The sequence below is a fragment of the Piliocolobus tephrosceles genome, chromosome 7 (genome assembly GCF_002776525.5).
Source record: "Piliocolobus tephrosceles isolate RC106 chromosome 7, ASM277652v3, whole genome shotgun sequence".
In the NCBI taxonomy this organism is placed as follows: Eukaryota; Metazoa; Chordata; class Mammalia; order Primates; family Cercopithecidae; genus Piliocolobus; species Piliocolobus tephrosceles.
The window spans coordinates 43074370-43087799 of record NC_045440.1 but is presented as its reverse complement, the minus strand read 5'-3'; positions in this window follow the sequence as shown (position 1 = coordinate 43087799).

Here is a 13430-nt window from a genome sequence, read left to right as displayed (position 1 = left end):
AAGAAACTTCTCTCTAACATGTCCATTTTTACACACGATAAAGCTTACTCTACATTTCCCAGTTTGAAAGTCACTTTTTGAGGGTTCTGCAAAGGGATAGTAAGTAGCAACTGGAGGCCTGTGTGCAGCAAGGAAATGTCTTCCATCGAATATTTGAGAGAAGCTTTCTGCACAACTCTTTTGTGAAGTTTGTGCTCATCTCATAGAGTTAAATCATTCTTTGGATTGAGTAGTTTGAAATCACTGTTTCTGTGGAATCTGAGAAAGGACATTGGGAAATGTTCTTTGGAATATCCTGAAAAAGAAATAACCTCAGAGAGAAACCACAAGGAAGCTTTCTGTGAAACTGCTCTGTGTCAGGTGAATTCCGCTCACACAGTTAAGCTTCCCTTTCATTGAGCAGTATCATAACAATGTTTTTGCTTGTTCTGAGAAGGGATATTCAGGAGCGCTTTGAGGCTTACAGTGAGAAAGGAAACGTCTTCAGATAGAAACTGGAGAGAAGCTTTCTGAAGAGCTGCTTTGTGACATGTGCATTCCACTCACAGAATTCCACTCACAGAATGACGTGCGCATTCCACTCCCAGAATGACGTGTGTATTCCACTCACCTTTATTCTCCTAGAAGATTCCGGAATCCCTTTTAGAGAAGAAGCTACCAAGAGACATTCGGGAGTATAGGGATGGCTATGGTGAAAATAAGTATCCTCAGACAAAACTGGAAAGAAGATTTCTGTGAAACTGCTTTGTGTTAGATATATTTATTCATCTCGCATAGTTACAACTTGTCTGATATTACGCAGTTTCAAAACTCCTTCATGCAGGGATTCGCAAGTGGACATTCCGGAGCACATTCAGGCCTACGGTGAAAGATGAGATATCTTCAGATGAAAAGTGGAGAGAAGCCTTCTGAGAAATGACTTTGTGATGCATGCATTCCACACAGGGAGTTAAATTGCTTCTCTCACAACACAGTGTTTGAATACTGTTCCTGTGAAACCGAAAAAGTGATATTTTGCAGCGCTTTGAATCCTATGGCGAATAGTGAAATATACTGAAATAAAATAGAGGAAGAAGCGTTCCAAGAATCTGCTCTCTTATATGTGCATTCACTTCACAGGGTTAATGCTTACTCTATGTTGCCCAGTTTCGAAACTCTGTCTTTGATGGATCTCTGCAGGGATATTTAGTGACGTCTGGAGACTTGCAATGAACAAGGAAACATATTCCGATGAAACCTGCAGAGAAACTTTATGAGCAAATGCTTTGTGATGTCTGCATTCGTCTCATAGAGTTAAACCATTCTTTAGATTGAACAGCTTGAAATCATCGTTTTGTGGAATCTGAAGAAGGACATTTGGGAACGATCCTTAGAACATGGAGGAAGAAATATCTTCAGGGAAAATCCAGAAGGAAGCTTTGCGTGAAACTTCTCTGTGTCGTCTTAATGGCTCTCACTCAGTTAAACCCCTCTTTTCATTGAGCAGTTTTCTATCCCTGTATATGCTGTGCATCTGACGGGATATTCGGGAGCACTTTGAGGCTTATGGTGAAAAAGGAAATATGTTCAGACCAAAACTGGAGAGAACTTTCTGAGGAACTGCCTTGGGACGTGTGCAGTCCACTCACAGTGTTATACCTCACTTCTCATACAGCATCGGTGAAACCCTTTTGGAGAAACAGGTACCAAGTGATATTCGGGAGCATGTTGATGTCGATGGCGGAAAGGTAAGTAGCCTCAGACAAAAACTGGAAAAAGGTTTCTAGGAAACTTCTCTGTGATATGTGTAATCATCTCACATAGATAATGCTTTCTTCACGTTATGCAGCTGGGAAACTGTCATGGATGGACCCACGAAAGGGACATTCAGGAGCACTTTAGGACTAGGGTGGAAAACAATATACCTTCAGATTAGAACGGGACAGAAGCTTTCTCTGAATCTGCTTTTTGCTGTGTTTATTCATCTCACATAGATGAAGCTTTCTTTATATTACACACCTTGAAAACTCCCTCGTGGATTGATCTGTGAAGGGATATTTGGGATCACATTCAGGCCTATAGTGAAATAGGAAATATAATCCAAATGGGAGAGAAACTTTCAGAAGCACTGCTTTGTGACGTGTGCTTTCCTCTCAGGGAGTTATAACTTTCTTCTCACAAGGCACAATTTGAACACTTTCTGTGAAAGTGCTCTGTGTCATGTGAATTCTGATCACACAGTTAAGCTTCTCTTTTCATTGAGCAGTATCATAACTCTGTTTTTGTTTGGTCTGAGAAGGGATATTCAGGAGCACTTTGAGGCTTACGGTGAGAAAGAAAACATCTTCAGATAAAAACTGGTGAGAAGCTTTCTGAGGAGCTGCTTTGTGACGTGTGCATTCCACTCACAGAATTCCATTCACAGTATGACTCACAGAATGAGGTGTGAATTCCACTCATCTTTCTTCTCCTAGAGGATTCCGGAATCCCTTTTAGAGAAGAAGCTGCCAAGAGACATTTGGGAGCATGGGGATGGCTATGGTGAAAAAGGAAATATACTCAGACAAAAACTGGAAAGATGAGTTCTGTGAAAGTGCTTTGTGAAAATATAATTAGTCATCTCACATACTTGAAACTTTTCTTACATTACGCAGTTTGGAAACTCCATCATTCACAGATCCACGGAGGGACATTCGGGAGCACGTTCAGGCCTACAGTGAAAGAGGAGATATCTTCAGATGAAAAGTGGAGAGAAGCTCTCTGAGAAACGACTTTGTGATATATGCATTCCACTCAGGGTGTTATACCTCTTTTCTCACAAGGCAGTGTTTGAACACTGTTCCTGTGAAACCGAAAAGGTGATATTTTGGAGCACATTGAGGACTATGGCGAATAGTGAAATATACTGAAATAAAATCGAGGAAGAAACGTTCCAAGAAATTCCCCTCTGATATGTGCATTCACTTCACAGAGTTAATGCTTATTCTATGTTGCCCTGTTTCAAAACTCTGTCTTTGAAGGATATGTAAAGGGATATTTATTGACGACTGGAGGCTTTTGGTGAGCAAGGAAACGTCTTCCGATGAAACCAGCAGAGAACCGTTCTGAGCAACTGCTTTGCGATGTGTGTATTCGTTTCATAGAGTTAAACCGTTCCTTGGATTGAACAGCTTGAAATCACTGTATTGTGGAATCTGATGAAGGACATTTGGGAACAATCCTTAGAACATGGAGAAAGAAATATCCTCAGGTAAAATCCAGAGGGAAGCTTTCTGTGAAACTGCTCTGTGTCGTCTTAATGGCTCTCACTCAGTTAAGCCCCTCTTTTCATTTTGCAGTTTTCTTACCCTGTGTATGCTTAGCATGTGACAGGATATTCGGGAGCACTTTGAGGCTTAAGGTGAAAAAGGAAATATGTTCAGACCAGAAGTGGAGAGAAGCTTTCCGAGGAACTGCCTTGTTTCGTGTGCATTTCACTCACACTGTTATACCTCTCTTCTCATACAGCGTTGCTGAATCCCTTTTGTAGAAAGAGGTACCCAGTGGTATTCGGAAACATTTTTGTGCCAATGGTGAAAAGCTAATTAGCCTCAGACGAAAACTGAAAAAAGCTTTCTAGGAAACTACTCTGTGATATGTGTAATCATCTCACATAGATAAAGCTTTCTTTACATTACACAGCTTGGAAACTGACATGGACGGATCCATGAAGGGACCCTCAGGAGCACTTTGAAGACTATGGTGAAAAACGAAATATCTTCAGATCAGAACAGGAAAGAAGCTTTCTGTGAATCTGATTTTTGCTATGTTTATTCATCTCACATAGATGAAGCTTTCTTTACATTACAAGTCTTGGAAACTGCCTCATGGATAAATCCACGAAGGGATATTTGGGATCACATTTGGGCCTATAGTGAAATAGGAAATACAGTCACATCATAACGGGAGAGAAGCTTTCTGAGAAACTGCTTGGTGATGCATGCATTCCACTCAGGGAGTTACAACTTTCTTCTCATAAGGCACACTTTGAATGCTGTTCCTGTAAATCCGAAAGGGTGATATTCGGAGCACATTCAAGACTATAGCAAAATTGAAATTTCCAATAAAAAACAGGAAGAAGCACTCTAAGAAATTGCTCTCTGACATGTCCATTTTTACAAAGGGTTAAAGCTTACTCTACATTTCCCGGTTTGAAAGTCGGTCTTTGAGAGTTCTGCAAAAGGATAGTAAGTGGCAACCGGAGGCCTGTGTTGAACAAGGAAATGTCTTACATCGAATATTTGAGAGAAGCTTTCTGCGCAACCCTATTGTGATGTTTGTGTTCATCTCATAGAGTTAAATGATTTTTTGGATATACTAGTATGATATCACTGTTTCTCTGGAATCTGAGAAAGTACATTTGGAAACGCTGTTGATAATCTCCTCAAAAAGAAAAAACCTCAGAGAGAAACCAGAAGCAAGCTTCTGTCAAACTGCACTGTGTCAGATGAATTCCGCTCACACAGTTAAGCTTCACTTTACATTGAGCAGTATCATAACACTGTTATTGTTTCGTCTGCAAAGGGATATTCTGGAGCACTTTGAGGCTTACGGTGAGAATGGTAACGTCTTCACATAGAAACTGGAGAGAAGCTTTCTGAGGAGCTGTTTTCTGACGTGTGCATTCCACTCCCAGAATTCCACTCCCAGAATGAGTTGTGCATTCTACTCACAGAATGATGTGTGCATTACACTCACCTTTCTTCTTCTAGAGGATTCCAGAATCCCTTTTGGAGAAAAAGCTACCAAGAGACATTCGGTAGTATAGGGGTGGCTATGGTGAAAAAGGAAATATCCTCCAGCAAAAACTGGACAGAAGATTTCTCAGAAACTGCTTTGTGTTAGATTTATTTATTCATTTCACATAGTCAAAACTTTTCTTATATTACGCAGTTTGGAAACTCCATCATGCACGGATCCACGAAGGGACACTCGGGAGGACATTTAGGCCTACGGTGGAGGAGGAGATATCTTCAGATAAAAAGTGGAGAGAAGCTTTCTGAGAAACGACTTTGTCATGTATGCATTCCACTCAGGGATTTATACCTCTTTCCTCCCAAGGCAGTGTTTGAACACTGTTCCTGTGAAACCAAAGAAGTGATACTTCAGAACGCATTGAAGACTATGGCGAGTAGTGAAATACACTGAAATAAAATCGAGGAAGAAGCATTCCAAGAATCTGCTCTCTTATATGTGCATTCACTTCACAGAGTTAATGCTTACTCTATGTTGCCCAGTTTTGAAACTCTGCCTTTGAAGTATCTGTGAAAGGATATTTAGTGACGCCCAGAGGCTTGTGTTGAGCAAGGAAACGTCTTCTGATGAAACCTACAGAGAAACATTCTGAGCAACAGCTTCGCAATGTGTGTATTCATCTCATGGAATTAAACCGTTCTTTGGATTGAGCAGCTTGAAATCACTGTTTCTGCGGAATCTGAGGAAGGACATTTGGGAACGATCCTTAGAACATGGAGAAAGAAATATCCTCAGCGAAAATCTAGAAGGAAGCTTTCTGTGAAACTGTTCTGTGTCGTCATAGTGGCTCTCACTCAGTTAAGCCCCTCTTTTCATTGAGCAGTTTTCTAACCCTGTGTATGCTTAGCATGTGAAGGGATATTCAGGAGCATTTTGAGGCTTACGGTGGAAAAGAAAATATGTTCAGACAAAAACTGGACAGAAGCTTTCCGAGGAACTGCCTTGTGACGTGTGCATTCCACTCGCAGTGTTATACCTCTGTTCACATACAGCGTCGGCGAAACCTTTTTGGAGAAATAGGTACCAAGTGATATTCGGGAGCATGTTGATGCCAATAGTGAAAAGGGAAATAGCCTCAGACAAAAACTGGAAAGAAGCTTTCTAGGAAACTGCGTTGTGATATATGTAATCATCTGACATAGATTAAGCTTTCTTTACATTACGCAGCTTGGAAACTGTCATTGACGGAACCAGGAAGGGACCTTCGGGAGCACATTCAGGGCTATGTTGAAATAGGAAATATGTTCAGATAAAAAATGGAAAGAAGCTTTCTGTGAATCTGCTTTTTGCTATATTTGTTCATCTCACATAGTTGAAGCTTCCTTAACATCACACGGCTTGGAAACTCACTCGTGGATGGAGCTGCGAAGGGATATTTTGGATCATATTCGGGCCTATGGTGAAATAGGAAATATAGTCAGATGAAAACTGGAGAGAAGCTTTCTGAGAAACTACTTGGTGATGTGTGCATTCAATTCAGGGAGGTATAACTTTCTTCTCATAAGGCACAGTTTGAACACTGTTCCTGGGAAACTAAAAGAGTGATATTTGGAGCACATTGAAGACTATGGCAAAAATTGAAATGTCGTCCAATAAAACACAGAAAGAAGCACTCGAAAAACTGCTCTCTGACTTGTCCATTCTTTTCACAGGGTTAAAGCTTACTATATATTTCCAAGTATGAATTTCGGTCTTTGAGGGTTCTCTGAAGGTATAGTAAGTGGCAACTGAGGTGTGTGTCGAGCAAGGAAATGTCTTCCATCGAAAATTGGAGAGAAACATTCCGCACAACTCTTTTGTGATGTTTGTATTCATTTCATAGAGTTAAATCATTCTTTGGATTGAGTAGTTTGAAATCACTGTTTCTGTGGAATCTGAGACAGGACATTTGGAAACGCTCTTTAGAATATCCTGAAAAAGGAATAACCTCAAAGAGAACCCAGAAGGAAGCTTTCTGTGAAACTGCTCTGTGTCACGTGAATTCCGCTCACACAGTTAAGCTTCTCTTTTCATTGACCAGTATCATAACACTGATTTTGTTTAGGCTGCGATGGGATTTTCAGCAGTGATTTGAAGCTGACGATGAGAAAGGAAACATCTTCAGATAGAAACTGGAGAGAAGCTCTATGAGGAGCCGCTTTGTGGCGTGTGTATTCCACTCACAGAAATGTACCTTTCTTCTCAAAGAGAGTTGCAGAAGCCCTTTTGGAGAAAAGGCTACCAAGAGACATTCGGGAGTGTAGGGATGGCTATGGTGAAAAAGGAAATATCCTCAGACAAAAACTGAAAAGAAGATTTCTGTGAAACTGCTTTGTGTTAGATATATTTACTCATTTCGCATAGTTAAGACTTTACTTATATGATGCAGTTTGTAAACTCCCACCTGCACGGAAACACGAAGGGACATTTGGGAGCACATTCTGGCCTATGGTGAAAGAGGAGATATCTTCAGATGAAAACTGGACAGAAGATTTCTGAGAAATGAATTTGTGATGTATGCATTCCACTCAGGTAATTATACCTACTTTTTCACAAGGCAATGTTTGAACACTGTTCCTGTGAAAACGAAAATGTGATATTTCTGAGGACACTGAGAACTATGGCGAATAGTGAAATATACTGAAATATAATCGAGGAAGAAAAGTTCCAAGAATCTACTCTCCAATAGGTGTGTTCACTTCAGAGAGTTAATGCTTACTCTTTGTAGCCCAGTTCGAAACTCTGTCTTTGAAGAATCTGTGAAGGGATATTTAGCGATGCCCGAAGACTTCTAGTGAGCGAGGAAACATATTCCGATGAAAACTGCCGAGAAACTATGTGAGCAACTGCTTTGTGATGTATGTATTCATCTCATAGAGTTAAACCATTTTTTGTTTAGAGCAGCTTGAAATCACTGTTTTTGTGGAATCTGAGGAAGGACATTTGGGAATGATCCTTAGAATATGGAGAAATAATTATCCTCAGGTAAAATCCAGAAAGAAACTTTCTGGGAAACCACTCTCAGTCATCTTAATTCCTCTCGCTCAGTTTAGCCTCAGTTTCCATTGAGCAGTTTTATAACCTTGTGTATGTTTAGCGTGTGATGGGATATTCAGGAGCACTTTGAGGTTAACGGTGAGAAAGAAAATATGTTCAGACCGAAACTGGGGATATGATTTCCGAGTAACTGCTTTGTGATGTGTGCATTGCACTGACAGTGTTATACCTCTCTTCTCGTACAGCCTCAGAGAAAACCGTTTGGAGAAACAGGTACCAAGTGATATTCGGGAGTGTGTTGATGCTGATGGTGAAAAGGGAAATAGCCTCAGACCAAAACTGGAAAGAAGCTTTCTAGGAAACTATTCTGTGATATGTGTAATCATCTGACATACATAAAGCTATCTTTAAATTAGGGAGCTTGGAAACTGTCATGAATGGATCCAGGAAGGGACCTTCGGGAACACATTCAGGACCATGGTGAAAAACGAAATATCTTCACATAAAAACTGGAAAGAAGCTTTCTGTGAATCTCCTTGTTGCTATGTTTATTCATCTCACATAGATGAAGCTTTCCTTTCATTACACAGCTTGGAAACTCCCTCGGGGATGGATCTGCAAAGGGATATTTGGGATCACATTCGGGTCTATGGTGAAATAGGAAATATCGTCAGATGAAAACTGGATAGAAGCTTTCTGTAAAAATGCTTGGTGATGTGTTCATTCCACTTAGGGAGTTATAATTTTCTTCTCATAAGGAACAGTTTGAACACTGTTCCTGGGAAACCAAAAGAGTGATATTTGGAGCACTTTGAAGACTATGGCAAAAATTGAAATGTCGTCCAATAAAAAACAGAAAGAAGCACCCGAAGAAACTGCTCTCTGACACGTCCATTCTTTTCACAGAATTAAATCTTACTCTACATTTCCCAGTTTGAAAGTCAATCTTTGAGGATTCTATGAAGCGGCAGTAAATGGCAACCAAGGATTGTGTGAGGCAACGAAATGTCTTCCATTGAAAATTGGAGAGAAGATTTCTGCACAACTCTTTTGTGATGTTTGTGTTCATCTCATGGAGTTAAATCATTCTTTGGATTGAGCAGTTTGAAAACACTGTTGTTGTGGAATCTGAGAAAGAATATTTGGAAACCCTCTTTAGAATATCCTGAAAAAGAAATAACCTCAGAAAGAAACCAGAAGGAAGCTTTTGGTGGAACTGCCCTGTGTCACGTGTAATCCACTCACAAATTTCAGCTTCTCTTTTCATTGAGCATCATCATAGCACTGTTTTTGTTTAGTCTGAGAAGGTATATTCAGGAGTGCTTTGGGACTCACAGTGAGAAAGGAACCATCTTCATATAGAAACTGAAGAGAAGCTTTCTGAGGAGCTGCTTTGTGACGTGTGCATTCCACTCACAGAAATATATCTTTCTTCTCCTAGAGGATTCCGGATCCCTTTGGGAGAAAATGCTACCAAGAGACATTCTGTAGTTTAGGGATGGCTATGGTGAAAAAGGAAATATCCTCAGACAAAAACTGGAAAGAATATTTCTGTGAAACTGCTTTATTTTAGACATATTTATTTATCTCGCATTGTTAAAACTTTTCTTATATTATGCAGTTTGGAAACTCTGTCATGCACGGATCTGCAAAGGGACATTCTGGAGCACATTCAGGCCTAGGGGGAAATAGGAGATATCTTCAGATAAAAACTGGATAGAAGCTTTCTGAGAAACTTCTCTGTGATATATGCTTTCCACTCAGAGATTTATACCTCTTTTCTCACAAGGCAGTGTTTGAACACTGTTCCTGTGAAACTGAAAAAGTGATATTTTGGAGCACATTGAGGATTATGACAAACAGTGAAATATACTGAAATCAAATCGAGGAAGAAGCGTTCCAAGAATCTGCTCTCTGATAGGGGCATTGACTTCAGAGAGTTAATGCTTACTCTATGTTGCCCAGTTTTGAAACTCTGTCTTTGAAGAATCTGTGAGGGGATTTTTAGTGACACCAGGAGGCTTGTGGTGAGCCAGGAAACGTGTTCCAATGAAACCTGCAGAGAAATTTCTTAGCAACTGCTTTGCAATGTGTGCTTTCGTCTCATAGACGTAAATCATTCTTTGGATTGAGCAGCTTGAAGTCACTGTTTTTGTAGAATCTGAAGAAGGACATTTTGGAACGATTCCTAGAATACAGGGAAAGAAATATCCTCAGGGAAAATCCAGAAGGAAGCTTTCTGTGAAACTGCCCTGTGTCGTCTTATTTCCTCTCACTCAGTTAAATCTCTCTTTTCATGAAGTAGTTTACTAACCCTGTGTATGTTTAGCGTTTGATGGGATATTCGTTAGCACATTGATGCTTACGGTGAAAAAGTACATATCTTCCGACTGATACTGGGGAGAAGATTTCCGAGGAAGTGCTTTGTGGCGTGTGCATTTCACTCACAGTGTTATACCTCTCTTCTCATACGACGTCGGGAAACCCTTTTGGAGAAACAGGTACCAAGTGATATTCGGGAGCGTGTTGATGCCAAAGGTGAAAAGGGAAATAGCTTCAGACAAAACGTGGAAGGAAGCTTTCTGGGAAACTTCTCTGTGATATGTGTAATCATTTCACGTAGACAAAGCTTTCTTTAAATTACACATGTTGGAAACGGTCATGGATATATGCACGAAGGGACATTCAGGAGCAGATTCAGGACTGCAGTGAAAAAGAATATATCTTCAGATAAAAACTGGAAAGAAGCTTTCTGTGAATCTGCTTTTTACTATGTTTATCCATCTCATATTGATGAAGCTTTCCTTATATTACACATCTTTGAAACTCCCTCGTGGATGGATCCACAAAGGGATATTTGGGATCACATACGGGGCTATGGTGAAATAGGAAATATAGTCTGATAAAAACTGGAAAGAAGTTTTCTGAGAAACTGGTTGGTTTGTGTGCATTACACTCAGAGAGGCATAACTTTCTTCTCATAAGGCACAGTTTGAACACAATTCCTGTAAAATTAAAGAGTGATATTCGGAGCACATTGAAGACTACAGTAAAAAGTGAAATATCGTCCAATAAAAAAGAGAAAGAAGCACTCGAAGAAACTGCTCTCTGACAAGTCCATTCTTTTCACATGCTTAAATCTTACTCTACATTTCTCAGTTTGAAAATCTGTCTTTGTGGGTTCTGCAAAGTGATTGTAAGTGGCAACCGGAGGTGTGTGTCAAACAAGGAAATATCTTTCTTCTAAAAATGGAGAGAAATTTTCTGCACAACTCTTTTGTGATGTTTGCATTCATCTAATAGAGTTAAATCATTCTTTGGATTGAGCAGTTTGAAATCACTGTTTCTGTGGTATCTGAGACAGGACATTTGGAAACGCTCTTTAGAATATCCTGAAAAAGAAAATAACCTCAGAGAGAAACCAGAATAAAGCTTTCTGTGAAACTGCTCTGTGTTACGTGCAATCTCCTCACAAATGTAAGCTTCTCTGTTCATTGAGCAGCATCATAGCACTCTTTTTGTTTAGTCTGAGAAGGTATATTCAGGAGTGCTTTGAGACACAAGGTGAGAAAGGAAACATCTTCAGACAGAAACTGGAGACAAGCTTTCAGAAGAGCTGCTTTGTGATGTGTGCATTCCACTCACAGAAATATACCTTTGTTCTCCTAGAGGATTCCGGATCCCTTTTGGAGAAAAAGCTACCAAGAGACATTCAGTAGCATAGGGATGGCTATGGTGAAAAAGTAAATATCCTCAGACAAAAACTTGAAAAAATATTTCTGTGAATCTGCTTTGTTTTAGACATATATATTAATCTCGCATAGCTAAAACTTGTCTTATATTACACAGTTTGGGAAATCCGAAATGCACGGATCTGCGAAGGGACATTCGGGAGCACATTCAGGCCTACAGTGAAAGAGGAGATATCTTCAGATAAAACCTGGATAGAAGCTTTCTGAGAAACTCCATTGTGATGTATGCATTCCACTCAGGGATTTATACCTCTTTTCTCACAAGGCACTGTTTGAACACTGTTCCCATAAAACCAAAAAAGTGATATTTCGGAGCCCATTGAGGACTAAGCCGAATATTGAAATATACTGAAATAAAATCGAGGAAGAAGCGTTCCAAGAATCTGCTCTCTGATATGGGCATTCATTTCAGAAAGTTAATGCTTACTCTATGTTGCCCAGTTTTGAAACTCTGTCTTCCAAGGATCTGTGAGGGGTGTTTTAGTGACACCCAGAGGCTTGTGGTGAGCCTGGAAATGTCTTCCCATGAAACCTGCAGAGAAACATTCTTAGCAACTGCTTTGCTATGTGTGTATTAGTCTCATAGAGTTAAATCATTCTTTGGATTGAGCAGCTTGAAATCACTGTTTTTGTGGAATCTGAGGAAGGACATTGTGAACGATCCTTAGAATGTGAGAGGAAGAAATATCCTCAGGGAAAATCCAGAAGGAAGCTTTCTGTGAAACTGCTCTGTGTCATCTTAATTCCTCCCACTCAGTTAAACCAATCTTTTCATGGAGCAGTTTACTAACCATGTGTATGTTTAGTGTGTGATTGGATATTCGGGGGCACATTGACACTTACGGTGAAAAGGGAAATATGTTCCAACCAATACTGGGAGAAGATTTCCAAGGAACTGCTTTGTGACGTGTGCATTTCACTCACAGTGTTATACCTCTCTTCTCATACAGCCTCGGGGAAACTCTTTTGGAGAAACAGGTACCAAGTGATATTTGGCAGCATGTTGATGCCGAAGGTGAAAAGGGAAATAGCCTCAGACAAAACCTGGAAAGAAGCTTTCTAGGAAACTACTCTGTGATATGTGTAATCATCTAATGTAGACAAAGCTTTCGTTACATTACGGAGGTTGGAAACGGTCATGGATGGATCCACGAAGGGACATTCAGGAGCAGATTCAGGACTATGGTGAAAAAGGAAATATCTTCAGATAAAAACTGGAAAGAAGCTTTCTGTGAATCTGATTTTTGCTATGTTTATTCACCTCATATAGATGAAGCTTTCTTTATATTACGCAGCTTGGAAACTCCCTCGTGGATGGATCCGTGAAGGGATATTTGGGATCACATACAGGACTATGGTGAAATAGGAAATGTAGTCAGATAAAAACTGGAGAGAAGTTTTCTGAGAAACTGGTTGGTGTTGTGTGCATTACACTCAGAGAGGTATAACTTTCTTCAAATAAGGCACAGTTTGAACACTGTTCCTGTAAAATTAAAGAGTGATATTCGGAGCACATTGAGGACTAGGAAAAAAAGTGAAATGTCGCCCAATAAAAAACAGAAAGAAGGACTCGAAGAAACTGCTCTCTGACAAGTCCATTCTTTTCACATGGTTAAATCTTACTCTACATTTCCCAGTTTGAAAGTCTGTCTCTGAGGGTTCTGTGAAGGGATAGTAAGTGGCAACCGGAGGTCTGTGTCGAACAAGGAAATGTCTTCCTTCTAAAAGTGGAGAGGAGATATCTGAGCCACTCTTGTGATGTTTGTATTCATGTCATAGAGTTAAGTCATTCTTTGGATTGAGCAGTTTAAAATCACTGTTTCTGTGGAATCTGAGAAAGGACAGTTGGAAACGCTCCTTAGAATATCCTGTAAAAGAAATAACCTCTGAGAAAAACCAGAAGGAAGCTGTCTGTGAGACTGCTCTGTG